Raw genomic sequence first — 12791 nt, forward strand, 5'->3', positions numbered from 1 at the left:
AAGATTGGTGCCCCAAAGCAGAGCGCTGACATAAGGTTAGAAGTGTAGGATTAAAAATGTATTTAACCCCGCAGGGGGGCGTCTGCAGCTTGCAGGCGTTGGTGAGTGGCGACACCGCGGGTTCCCGAGCATCCGCAGGGACATCCCCGCAGGGGGATGATGGTGAACAGTGCATCACCACGGACCCGAGCACCCGCGCCTAGCCGTGCGTGGCATAGCCGTGTCCGGGGAAAAGGGGATCCTGGTGGTTGAGCCGATGCCGAGCGTTTGGACCTTAAAGGCCCCTCGGCGGAGGCAACACACCACTTTGGCCCCAGCTTCCTGTAGATGGCACCTCCGGCCTGACCCGACCGGGGGGAATCGGCCGTCGCCTTTTCCTATCCTCCCCTCCATCTTTCACTTTCCTATCTCTTTCTTACAACTCTCTTGTCTTCTCCTCTCTTAATTACTTTCTCCTTCTTCTTGGCGGCGAGGGTTAACCCTGTGTGGGTAACTATCCTGAGTTACTTCAGATTGGGTTATAGCGGCGGTGTAGAGCTGGCGTGGGCAGGGCTTTGTTCTAAGTTCCGGTCCCGTCCCCTCGTTGGGCCTCCATGGTGGGCGGTTGGCACCGTTGCCGAACCACATATCCATTTTATGGCTTCCCATTCCTCAAAAACTGATCGCCCCGACAAAAGGAGGCGGACCGATGCCACTGCAGATTTCATGCAAAGAACAAAGAAAAGCTTTGCCAAGTATCACGTAATACATTCCGAAGTTGAAGAACAGCCAGCCCGAGTCTTGTCTTCCTTCCGAGTACAAAAATGCCTGACAGATGGCATAGGCTTAAAGTACAAAGCAAGTAAAATTGGCAGTGGAGACCTGCTACTCGAACTTGATAATGAATCGCAGCAAGGAAAGCTCTCGAACATTCAGTCCATTGGAGAAGTACCTATCACTATCACTGCACATAGATCGTTGAATACCGTCCGTGGCGTAATTTCCGACCCGGGCTTCCTCCACATCACTGAAAAAAGAAATGTTGGATGGTCTCGTGAACCAAAATGTGGTGAATGTTCAAAGAGTCACAATCAGAAAAGACGATAAAGAAATTCCTACTGAGCGCATGATCCTCACATTCTATGCAAGCACAGTACCCGAAACAATAGACGTAGGTTACCTGAAAATCCAAGTTCAAACATACACGCCCAACCACCGCAGATGCTTTAACTGTCAAAGATATGGCCATGGGTCAAACAGCTGCCGCGGTCATAAAACCTGTGCGAAATGTGCCTCAAGAGAACATGCAGCTGAGAACTGCGATGCAGTGGCGTCCCCTTGTGCCAACTGCGAAGGAGGCCACCCTGCTTACTCTAGGTCTTGTCCAAGATGGAAAAATGAAAAAGAAATCATAACCCTGAAAACAAAAGAAAACATAACTTTCAAAGAAGCCAGAAAAGGGTTGGCACTCGCAAATCCATTTCTATTTACGGAAAAGACAAACTTCGCGGATGTGGTGCATAGGGCTGAAGCACCACACCCGGCTCTGGCCACTGTCCATGCAAAGCCTCTGGCAGGGCCATCCCCACGCCTGGCAGACGCAGCAAAGGCTGCCCTGCCACCTCTGAAAATGGGCCCGCCGGCTCCTCAGTCGGCAGCCCGCAAGGCTTCCCCCTGTACCGCGGGTTCCCCGCGGTTGTCCAGTGCCTCTAGTGAGGCAATGGACACAACACAAAACTCTGCCTCGCTGCAGCAGCGGCACAGCTCTCTTGAGTGGAAAGGAAAGGAGAGGACCCTGGTAACAGGACCCTCAAAACCAGGAACATAGGTTTAACTGCACTCCCAAAGCTCATTCAACATGGCGTTCCTAATTAGTTGGAACTGTCGAGGACTTTTAACAAACTACAGCGATGTGACAGATATTTTAAACTCTCTTTCCCCTGTGGCATTATGCCTTCAGGGAAAAAACCTAGGTTCAAAACATACAAACATTTAAAAAAAATTATAAAGTCTTTCGGTGTGACCGAGAGCAAGCGAGTAAGGCTCTCTAGAGGTGTCGCGTTTATCGTTCAGTCTCATCTTCCAACCTGTGAAATCAAATTAAAAACCAAATATGAAGCCGTCGCAGCCACAGTTGTTCATTTTAAAATCATCACAATATGTTCCATTTATCTCGAGCCACAACTAACAGTTACACTGCATGACCTAGAAAAACTTCTAGAACAACTACCAGAGCCATATTTGTTAGTCGGGGATTTTAATGCGCATTCCTCTTTCTGGGGAAGTGAGGAAACTAACACTAGAGGTCGCATTTTAGAAGATTTTACTCTGTGCAATAATGTCTGTCTACTGAGTTCGGGAAAGCACACATATTGCTCCCCAAGCACAGGAAAAATGAGCTGTTTAAATCGAGTTCGGGAAAGCACACATATTGCTCCCCAAGCACAGGAAAAATGAGCTGTTTAGATTTATCGTTTAGTTCACCGTCTGTTTTTAGTGATTTTAAATGGGATGTCATCGACAACCCATATGGCAGCGATCATCTCCCTGTACTAATTAGCTTAACATGTCCACCGGAAATAATCCCAACAAAACCGCAACGTTGGAAACTTCATCTAGCAGACTGGCAACTTTTTACAGCAGAAGCCTCTTAGAAAAAATTATTTTAGATAATCTTGACATCCACGAGATAAATGAAAAATTCACAAATTGCATTATAGCTGCCGCACAATTAGCTATTCCTAAGTCCTCTGGGGTTGTGCGACAAAACCACAAAACGTGGTGGACAGAAGAGTGCAAGAAAGCAAAAAACAACAAAACAAAGCATGGGGGTATATTTAGAAGGTACCCGAAACAGGAAAACTTCGTAAATTAAAAAAAAAATTCAGAGCTGAAGCTCGGTACGTCCGTCGCAGCGTCGAGAAAGCCTCATGGAAAAGTTATATTTAATCTATAAACAGCCAGATCTCGTCGAAAAAATTGTGGGAGTGGGTTAAAAAATTGAATGGTAGCTACTCACCCTTCACAGTTCCTTTTCTGACAAGACAAGGTACACAAACAAGTATAGCAGAACAGGCAGACATACTGGGGGAGTACTTTGCTGCGGTTTCAAGTCCCTCACACTGTAGCCAGTCATTTCTAAAATACAAACCCACAGCCGAAAAACACAGGCTCCCAAAAAGTGGAGGTCTTAATGGAAGATACAATAGTATAATTACCCCCCAAGAAATCAATAGAGTACTGTATGCCGGGAAAAAAAAAACTGCTCCAGGACACGGCCAGATGCACTACGAAATGCTTGCCCATCTCTCCAAGCCTGCCATAGAAGCACTGTTGAATTTCTTTAACAAGATATTCATAGAAGGAGAAATACCCAACAAATAGGAAAGAGCCGCTATAGTACCATTTTTGAAGCCTGCAAAGCTGCTAACCTCCCCTAGCAGCTTCAGGCCAATAGCCTTTACAAGCTGTCTCGTCAAATCTTTTGAAAGTGTCCTAAATATCAGATTAAATTTTGTCCTTGAAGCTCGCGAACTTCTTGACATCCATAGTGCGGTTTTAAAAAGGCATGCTCAACAATTGACCATCTAGCTCGCCCCGAAAAAACAATCAGAGAAGGAAAGGCGCGGCGAGGCGCGCGTTGTGACGTCATGTGCCTCTTCGGAGCACCGCCACGGCGAAATCGCAAGTTCTCGGCCAGTAAAGCTTTCGCTGTAATATAAAAAAATAAAGCCGATCGATCATGGTGGCAGCTGCCACCACGCCGCTTCGAAGGGGACGCTTCTACCATCCATCCATCCATCCATTCCATCCATCATATTCCAACTAATCAAATCGTATTCAAACTACATAGGCATGTCGCCTTTTACACATTTTTGAAAGAAATTTCAAGTGTGCACCAAAGCCCTGAAGGAAACATTGTACCTCTCAAATATCATGCCGGTGTTAGAATACGCATGCATAGCTTGGGACCCTTTCACAAAAACCCTTGAAGATAAATTACAGCGTGTTCAAAAAGGGCTGCAAGATTCGTCACGGGCATCTGTAAATAAATAATTTGTTTTTTGGGGGAAAGGAAATGGCGCAGTATCTGTCTCATATCGTTGGACACCTGAACAGCGCCGTAAGGGAAGGGATAAAGGAGGGAGTGAAAGAAGAAAGGAAGAGAGAGGTGCCGTAGTGGGGGGCTCCGGAATAATTTAGACCACCTGGGGATCTTCAACGTGCACTGACATCGCACAGCACACGGGCGCCTTAGCGTTTCGTCTCCATAAAAACGCAGCCGCCGCGGTCGGGTTCGAACCCGGGAACTACGACTTCAAGATTAGAGATTCTCAAATCAGGGAAAGTCTGGGTTGGAAACTGCTCTCCGCACGCTTCGAACAACATTAACAACGGTAACACAGGAATCGGTAGGAACACATATTTAATCAACCTCATTATCAGTCTAAGAGACGGGACAATTAAAAAAAAATCAGGCCATGTCAAAGTCGCATCAATGAATTTAAGTTTTCATTCTTCCCGCGCTCATTTTCAGATTGGAATTTACTCCCGGATGAGGTAGTATCTGCGCCTAATTTCTCACCTGCCATCGAGAACATTATTTGAACCTGTTTTACCTTACATGCAGTGTACTTCATTGTGAAACTGGGTAAAATTTTTTTTTGTTCTGTGTGTCATTTACATTTGGCATTGACTGTGTTTCCGTCCTGTTTGTTAAAATGACCGTTTGAGTTATTTTCTTTCTTTTTTTGCTTTAGAACTGATTGTATGCTTTCGCTTCCGCTTTTCTGTTTGCAATTTTTGTTTTGCAGTCTTTATGTTTGCAGTTAACCCCCCCCCCCTCCCCCCCCCCCCCGCACACACACACACACGATAATGCCCAATGGGCGCTTTAGGTAATTGTAATAAATAAATAAATAAATAAATAAATAAATACATCCATCGACCCGGAAAGGCGCCCGTGTGCAGTGCGATGTCAGTGCACTTTAAAGATCCTCAGGTGGTCGAAATGGTTCGGGTGCCCTCCTTTATGGCACCTATTTCACTCTTTCTTCTTTCAGTTACACCTTCCCTTCCCTCTCGGCGTGGTTTAGGTGTCCACCGAGAAGCGAGCCAGTTACTGCGCCATTACCTTTCCTCAAAAACCGCTGATTATTAATTTTAGTGCTACCGCGTGCGCTACAAAGTAAAATTAAATTGGTTTTTGAGGAAAGGAAGTGGCGCAGTAACTGGCAGTCTCTCGCGCTATGCTTTGGGTATGTCATTGTCTTCATCGACTTCCATCCGTGCGCGATGGATTCAGAACACACTGCTATCGCCATGGCCTCTTAAACCGAGCCCCGAGAACCTAAACCGAACCGCACCCGCCGTGGTGGCTCAGTGGTTAGGGCGCTCGACTACTGATCCGGAGTTCCCGGGTTCGAATCCGACCGCGGCGGCTGCGTTTTTATGGAGGAAAAACGCTAAGGCGCCCGTGTGCTGTGCGATGTCAGTGCACGTTAAAGATCCCCAGGTGGTCGAAATTATTCCGGAGCCCTCCACTACGGCACCTCCTTCTTCCTTCTTTCACTCCCTTCCTTATCCCTCCCCTTACGGCGCGGTTCAGGTGTCCAGCGATATATGAGACAGATACTGCGCCATTTCCTTTCCCCAAAAACCAATTATTATTATTAAACCTAAACCGAAGTAAAAACCGAAGTCCGAGCGTACTTAATTCGCATTTGGCCCAGCCACGCTAAATCATCCGTCATTTTTGTCCTCCTCCTCCAGCTCCTTTTTGGGTGCATGCACTCATAACCGTTATGAGTGCATGCACCCCAGAAACAGAGCTTCCCGTCATGGTAACGGGAAGCTGAACAGCCAGCTCGCTATAAAATGCGGACGGCCTTTGTCAGTGTGCATTAGACTCGTATAGTAACCGCGAAAATGAAAATGATAGAGATATATGTTCTTCCAAGAATGTTCCAAAACTCAAAAAGCCCCCCAGGGAAGACCAACCTCGAGCGTACCTGCTAACACAGCAACACGATGCTAGCACGTGCCACACATGTGGACCAGGAGAACGCCATCAGAGTGAGTCGTCATTGGAATGAGCCGTTCAGTGCTGCCGAAGGGAGAGAGTTTAACAAGGAAGCACACTGCAGCAGCACGCCCCGAACTTCTTGATGACACGTGCGGTTACTTCCTCCGCTTTTATATACCCCTTATAAGTAAACCCATCAATTGAATCAGTGGTGCTTGGCACTTGGGCAAAGACAGTTGACCCAACTCTCAAGCTGTGCCTGCGCAACTCAGAAACATAGCCTTAAGCGAAAATCTGAAATTATCTTTTAATCGAGAGTTCGAATAGCTTGCATCGTATTAGATGCATGCTTAATGAACAACTGGAAAGTTGTCCAGTAAGTCTAAAAGCACCTGTACGCCCTTGCACCCCATGGAGCTGCAGCAGCCTTGCACCTGCACACCTTAGAAAGGTGCACAACCTGGAAAAAAAAAACGATACAAGGTTACGGGTCTGGAAAGCTTGTCGCAGCAGCGCTACGCCCTTAACCTTTTCCTTACCGCGGGAAAACAGTCAATTTGAGGGTGGTACGTGCGAATAATTTTTTTTCTCCTATTAATTAAAATTTTTTCGTTATTGCAGCATATCATGTATACTGTAGCACTGTAATCACGCCTAACACGAACGCTCGAGCGCGTGTCTTCCACAGACATTAGCTTCGCTGGGTGTCGTCCGCTGGGTCTGAGACAGTATACTAGGGTGGAAGCAGGGCACGCGCTATCTCCAACCGCCGCAAGCAAACCGTGCAGCATGGTCTCGGACTCAGCCCGCAGCGTTGAGGGGCTGTAATATCAGCGCAGGACGCGCAGTCGAGCGTTCGCGTTTAGCGTGCTGACGGCGGTACCTAATAGAATTCTCTTTGCAATGATACAAAGAAAAAAAAAAGTTGCTCATGAAAGAAAAAAGAAAGGGGGGGGGGGGGGAACACGAGACTCGCGCAAAAGTAACGAAAATATTAACCACATCCAGTCGGAAAATATGAGAATAAAAAAAATCAGAATATCCTTTTAATGCGCTACTTTGCCAAAAGTGAGTATTCGAAGTTTCAGAACTTTTGATGCTAAACTTTCCGGTCAGCAAAAAAAAAAAGAAGAAAAATCATTCGCTTGCGTGCAGCGCTTTGGGCTTCTCCGCAGTGCTGTGCCAAGGTGGTCCCCTGGGGGCAGTCTTGCAGACAACTGTGTCCGCTGCACTGTTGCAAGGTGGCACGGCATCGTTCAGAACATGCCCGGTACGCCTTCAGAGAGGCCCCGAAAGCAGTTAAATCTCCTCGGCAACGGCGGAAACGAAATTTACAGGCGGACACCTGTCGATGGTCCGGACTGAGAGGAGCAGTCACCTCTGTCCGGAATAAAACAAGGCAGCTGGGCGTCATCTTTTCGCAGAAGGTTGTCACTTGCACCTCCTGTATATAGTCAGATATGTCGATGCTGGGAAATCGCGAAAACACCGTTGCTGCTGAGCACGGTCAGTGCGAGAAGAGGACGCCATGCTTGCGCGATCACTCCGTGCTGACACCTTTCGAGCAAAGTTTAAAAATACTCCCTTGTGCGGCTGACGAAAAAAAAAAAGCAATCCGAAACTTAAGTCCAGACCGTTTCCATTGTACCGAATAGCTTTACCTGTCCAGAAGCGGCTTGGATTGCTCAAAATGTGTCATTGTTCAAATTGAACGACTTTGGCGCGGTAAGGACAAATTAAGGGCGCATTTTTTGTTGTGATGTAGAGGGACCCCACGAGAGCCGCATACTCGCCGCCGGTACTACCATAATTACAGCTTTTTTTTTCTCCACTGCGTTCGTCGACAATTCTTACGGTGCTGACTTTATTGAATTTTCTGCTTCCGAGGTCGCAGCTCGACTTTCGTAGCCCATAGGCTTAGCGAAGGACACCGTTTCCCGGTGGTTACGGGGAAAGCCGGCAGAAGCAGCTGTCGGTGCCGCTCGGAGATCTCGCGTAGCCAGACTTCGGAGTCAGGCGACTGTCGTCCGGCATCGCATTGCTCTCGACGAAACCGCGAGTGCGCCGCTTGCAGCCGGCGCCTATATATTGTGACAGAAACGCGCCCTTTGTGGCTGCCCAATTATGTAGCGACGTAATCGTGGTGTTGAGCCACCAGGGTATTTATAAAACGGCCACTGGCCGTTTTATACAATGTTTGCGCCATTGATGTGGCCCTCCCGCTTGAGATATATAGAAACAAGTTCTACCTTATTCGAAAGAGCAATGTATTGACTGTTCAGTAATGGGCGTTGTTAATACTAATTAATGTTATTGCATGTAAAGTGAGCAAAATACGGAGTGCATGAAATTTATGCCTATAGCGCATCATTTCAAACAAAACACACAAGCAAACATGTGATGTCCGTTCTTCAACAACAACAAAATTCGCCAGAAACACTTAAGAATGCTTGCGAGTGAGAATGCGAGAGCATTAAAGCGCTGAGTCATGCTACGTTGCACAATGATTATGAAGCATCATTATGAATACTTTGTATGAACTCTGTACACCGTACATTACGTTACTTGTATAGTGCTGAGTCGTGATATTTTGCAGAATGACTTTATCGTGAGCGATGTCTAAAACTCGTACACCTTACATTACGGTACCTGTTAAGTGCAGAGTCAACTGTATACGTTGCATAAATGAAGTGCTGAGTCATGCTACGTTGCGGAGTTAAAATTCATGAGTCGTGATTATGACTATGCATATTTTGTACAAACTATACACCTTACATTACATGACTTGTGAAGTGCTGAGTCATGATACATTGCATAATCACTATGAGTCGTGGAATGACTACGTGTCATGACAAACTGTACACCTTACATTACGTTACTTGTAAGTGCTGAGTCATGCTATGTGGCGGATGTGAAGTGCTGAGTAATGCGTCATGACTACGGTACTTGTGAAGTGCTGAGTAATGCTACATCGCAGAAGTGTTGAATCATGTTACATTGTACAATGATTATGAGTCATGACTTTGACTATGCATACTTTGCGCAAACTCCACACTTTACGTGCCGCCACGGTGGCTCAAGTGTTTATAGCGCTTGGCTGCTGACCCGAAAGACGCGGGTTCGATCCCGGCCCCGGCGGTCGAATTTCGATGGAGGCGAAATTCTAGAGGCCCGTGTACTGTGCGATGTCAGTGCACGTTAAAGAACCCCAGTTCGTAGAAATTTCCGGTGCCCTTCACTAGGGCGTCTCATAGCCTGCGTCCGTTTGGGGCGTTAAACCCCCATAAACCTGTACACCTTACATTACCTTACTTGTAAAGTGCTGAGTCATAACTATGACTACGAGTCATGACTTTAGTAGGTCATTGTACGTTACATTTCATCATTGATGACTGTAAATGTTCGTTTACATGTGTTGTGACATCGTACATTGGCGTTCTGACATGCTTCGAATTTCGTGCAATGGACGGCGGACGCTGCCTTTAATGCTAATGCGGCATATAATGATTTCGCATTAAAATAGCGATTACAGGCTGCGCAGTCTGCGATCGACATTCGTTAGGAGGGGTCCTTAAACGAAGGGGCCCTTAAAGAAGGGTGGCCTGCCAGCACCGCCTATATATTGACACATTGGGCTTCTGTGAGTGATATACGTTAGGTTGTACAATAAAAGTGAATACGTAATATAATGTCCTGCCTGTAAGCGACGTTCAGTAGGCTGGCGCTACCTTAAAAGGATTCACAAATGATAAGCCCCGGTCTGCACCATTTACGCTGAACAGGCTTAATAAGCGACAAAGTGGCACCAAACTCGTGGGCAGGACTAGTCTCAGCTAAATGTGACGCTGTCAAGAGGAGAAGGCAGCTATGACGGCACTGCGGAAGGCTTTTGGTCCGAACACGCGAATGGCAGTGCAAGTGTTTTGTGAGGAAAATACGGGAGCAGTAATTGTCTGACTTCTTGGCGAACACCTCAACTGCGCCGTGCAGGTAAGGAGTGAGGTATGGTGTGAAAGTAGGCGGAGGGGGGCGCCCTAGTGCAGGGCTCGGATTAATTTCGACCACCTTGGGGTTTTGTAACGCGCCCTCACTCGCACGGCACATTGGCCATTTGCATTTCGTCTCCATCGAAATGCGGTTTGTCCCCACTTATCACTTGTTGACTCTGGGCTATGCGCGCTTTGTATTTGCATTTCTGTAGCACGAGGGCTGTATTCCTACACTGTATTCCTACACATCAAGTCTGGTTCTTGAGGCTTGCACTGCTCATTCAGTTCCTCAACGACAAATGAATAATGGAAATTAAAGCATACACACACGCACGCACAGAGAGAGAGAGAGAGAGAGGCAGTAGCTCAAGTGATCAAGTCAAACATGGCGCGTGCAAACTCGTCGTCTTCAAAGCAGTGCGTTACCGTGCTGTTCTGGTCCAAAAGTCTACGGCGGTTTATATTTTCTCAATCTCGAAAGGACGTTTCAAGGGGAGAATTCTGGCTCTTATGGAGCTGGGGCGTTCTTCTGACGCACGTTACGAAGCCGTGCCAGATGTCTTAAAAGTTAATTCGAAAATTAACAGCATACAGTAATGTATACTGTTGGCAAACGTTGTTTCCTTTCCAATTTTTCATCATGCACATCATATCCAATGCGCTGAATGAGCTAGCCCCGCGACGTCTGTGCACGTCTGTGCATGTTCTTCCTGCCCTGTATAGTTTTGTTTTCGGGGGAACCGTTTACAGGCGTCAGCTAGAACTGGAAGCGGGGGCCGAACGATTATCCAAAACTGGCACCTTGAGCGAACAGCTTGCTTGGAAATTTTCGCCACGAATACTGTCATGCAGGCGTGGCGGAGTGGTCTTGACGGACGCCTGTTAAGCATGGTGTAGCGGGGTCGAATCCCATGGCCGCGGCGGCCGCATTTCGATGGAGGCGAAGCGCAAAAGGCGCCCGTGTGCTGTGCGATGTCAAGGGGAGTACCAGGTCGAGCTGGATTGGGAGGTTAAATTGGTAAATATGTCATTTTTATGAAGAACAGAGCTCACGAAAGTACAAAACCCCCAGGAGCGACGCGCTCCTCGGTAATTCCGGTATGGAATGGAATGGAAAACTTTATCGCTCTATATCTCAGAGAGATTGGCGGTGGGCCGATGTCTTCATGTCGTGAGACCTGGCCGCTTCACAAGGTCGGCGCCCCTATTCCAGGGCACCGCTGAGTCTTGCTGCCTCGCAGGCGTGCTGCACAATTGCCCGTTGGGCTGCGAGCGCGCTGCTGGTGAGCAAGCCCCCCTCCCATTGTTCCGCACTTGGGTTATTTACTTTATGGAATGCGAAATTACGCTTGCATTCCCACGTGATGTGCTATAACGTGGGGGCTGTCCCGCACCATGGACATGTATCCCTGTACTGGGTAGGGAACATTTTGTGTAGTGTGTGCAGGTTGAAAAATGTGCCATGCTTGCAGTTACCCGGAATTCCGGTAACTGCACCTGTCGAGGTGAAATCTTCGTCGGCCGCTATTGGCTCGCCGCTTTCACGTGCGACGATGTTTGGACGAGAAGCGCGGCGGGCGCTGTTGAGGTGTGCGAAGCGCCACTCGTGACCTTCTGTTTCGTTCCCTGTTTCGCACGCAGACAGCTTCGAGGGACACACGTTGTGAAGAAGACGCGCCACCGTCTGTATTTTGCTGGCGCGTAAACGGGGGGAGGAAATCGGAAGAGAGAGGTGCCGTAGTGGAGGGCTCCGGAATGATTTCGACCACCTGGGGGATCTTTAACGTGCACTGACATCGCACAGCAAGAAGGGTTTTCTGGCGGGCTATATAGTTGGTGCTTCTCCTTCATGACTAAACTGCGCGAAAGAAACAGGGACAAAGACAAGAAAACACGTACACACACAGAGCGCAGTATGTGTTTTCTTGCCTTTGTCCCTGTTTCTTTCGGGCAGTTTAGTCATGATCGCACAGCACGCGGGCGCCTTAATTTTTTGCGTTCTGCCTCCGTCGAAGCGCGGCCGCCGCGGTCGGGTTCGAACCCGGGTACTCCGGCTCAATAGCCGAATAGCCGTCGTGCAGCTTCGGGACGCTAAACATTATTAAAAGGGCCTTTCGTTATTCTTGCACACCGAAGTGTTTAAGAAAAAATCGGGTTGTTAAACCCGATTTCAACGCGAAAGTGCCCCTTCCCACAGAACACACACGGGTACGGTAATAAGAGGCTTGTTACGGTATTTATATGTGGAAGAACCCAGAGAAGTAACGTACGCTTTTTTGCTCAATGTTGGAGACACCTCACGAAAATTAGCGGGTACCCTGTGCATACTGCTCCTGTTTAAGTATTTATTCTAAACCTCATACAGCGCTTGTCGATCTTGACGTGGCTTAATTTGAGGGTAAGTTCGAAAAGCACCTTTTAGAAGGGAGAGATCAGAGTACCGACCCGACATTGAATTGACATAATTGTGTCAAGAGTTATCCGGACTAACGACTTTCTGCTCCAGGGCTCTTGCGCTTTGGCTGCTCTGGTGTTGATTTAATGTTTTCGCAGTGCATAAGGGAAGCAGGTCTTGCACGCGGAAGTGCTGCGTAGGAGATTGATAGTGCACGCGACGCAATAGTTGTAATACGTTAGGCAAAAGCTGATTTGGTATACAGTTTTTTGAGCGCAACCTGCCATTTTCATGCTGTCTGTGAAATTTCGAGCAAGAAATGGGGCATTTTGTTCCCGCACAAAAGCGAACGTGCTTTTATTAAATTGCCTTTTGCTGCAAAAAAGGATCCGATAAAGTCGAA

General features: G+C 47.6%; 1 protein-coding gene across 1 annotated transcript in view; it reads left to right on the forward strand.

The window, feature by feature from the left end:
* The window catches only part of LOC144114834 (protein phosphatase 1 regulatory subunit 3E-like), a 37467-nt gene that overhangs the window by 11866 nt on the left and 12810 nt on the right, over window positions 1–12791 (forward strand). The window lies entirely within an intron of this gene.

This window comes from Amblyomma americanum, chromosome 1 (genome assembly GCF_052857255.1).
Source record: "Amblyomma americanum isolate KBUSLIRL-KWMA chromosome 1, ASM5285725v1, whole genome shotgun sequence".
NCBI classification, from domain to species: domain Eukaryota; kingdom Metazoa; phylum Arthropoda; class Arachnida; order Ixodida; family Ixodidae; genus Amblyomma; species Amblyomma americanum.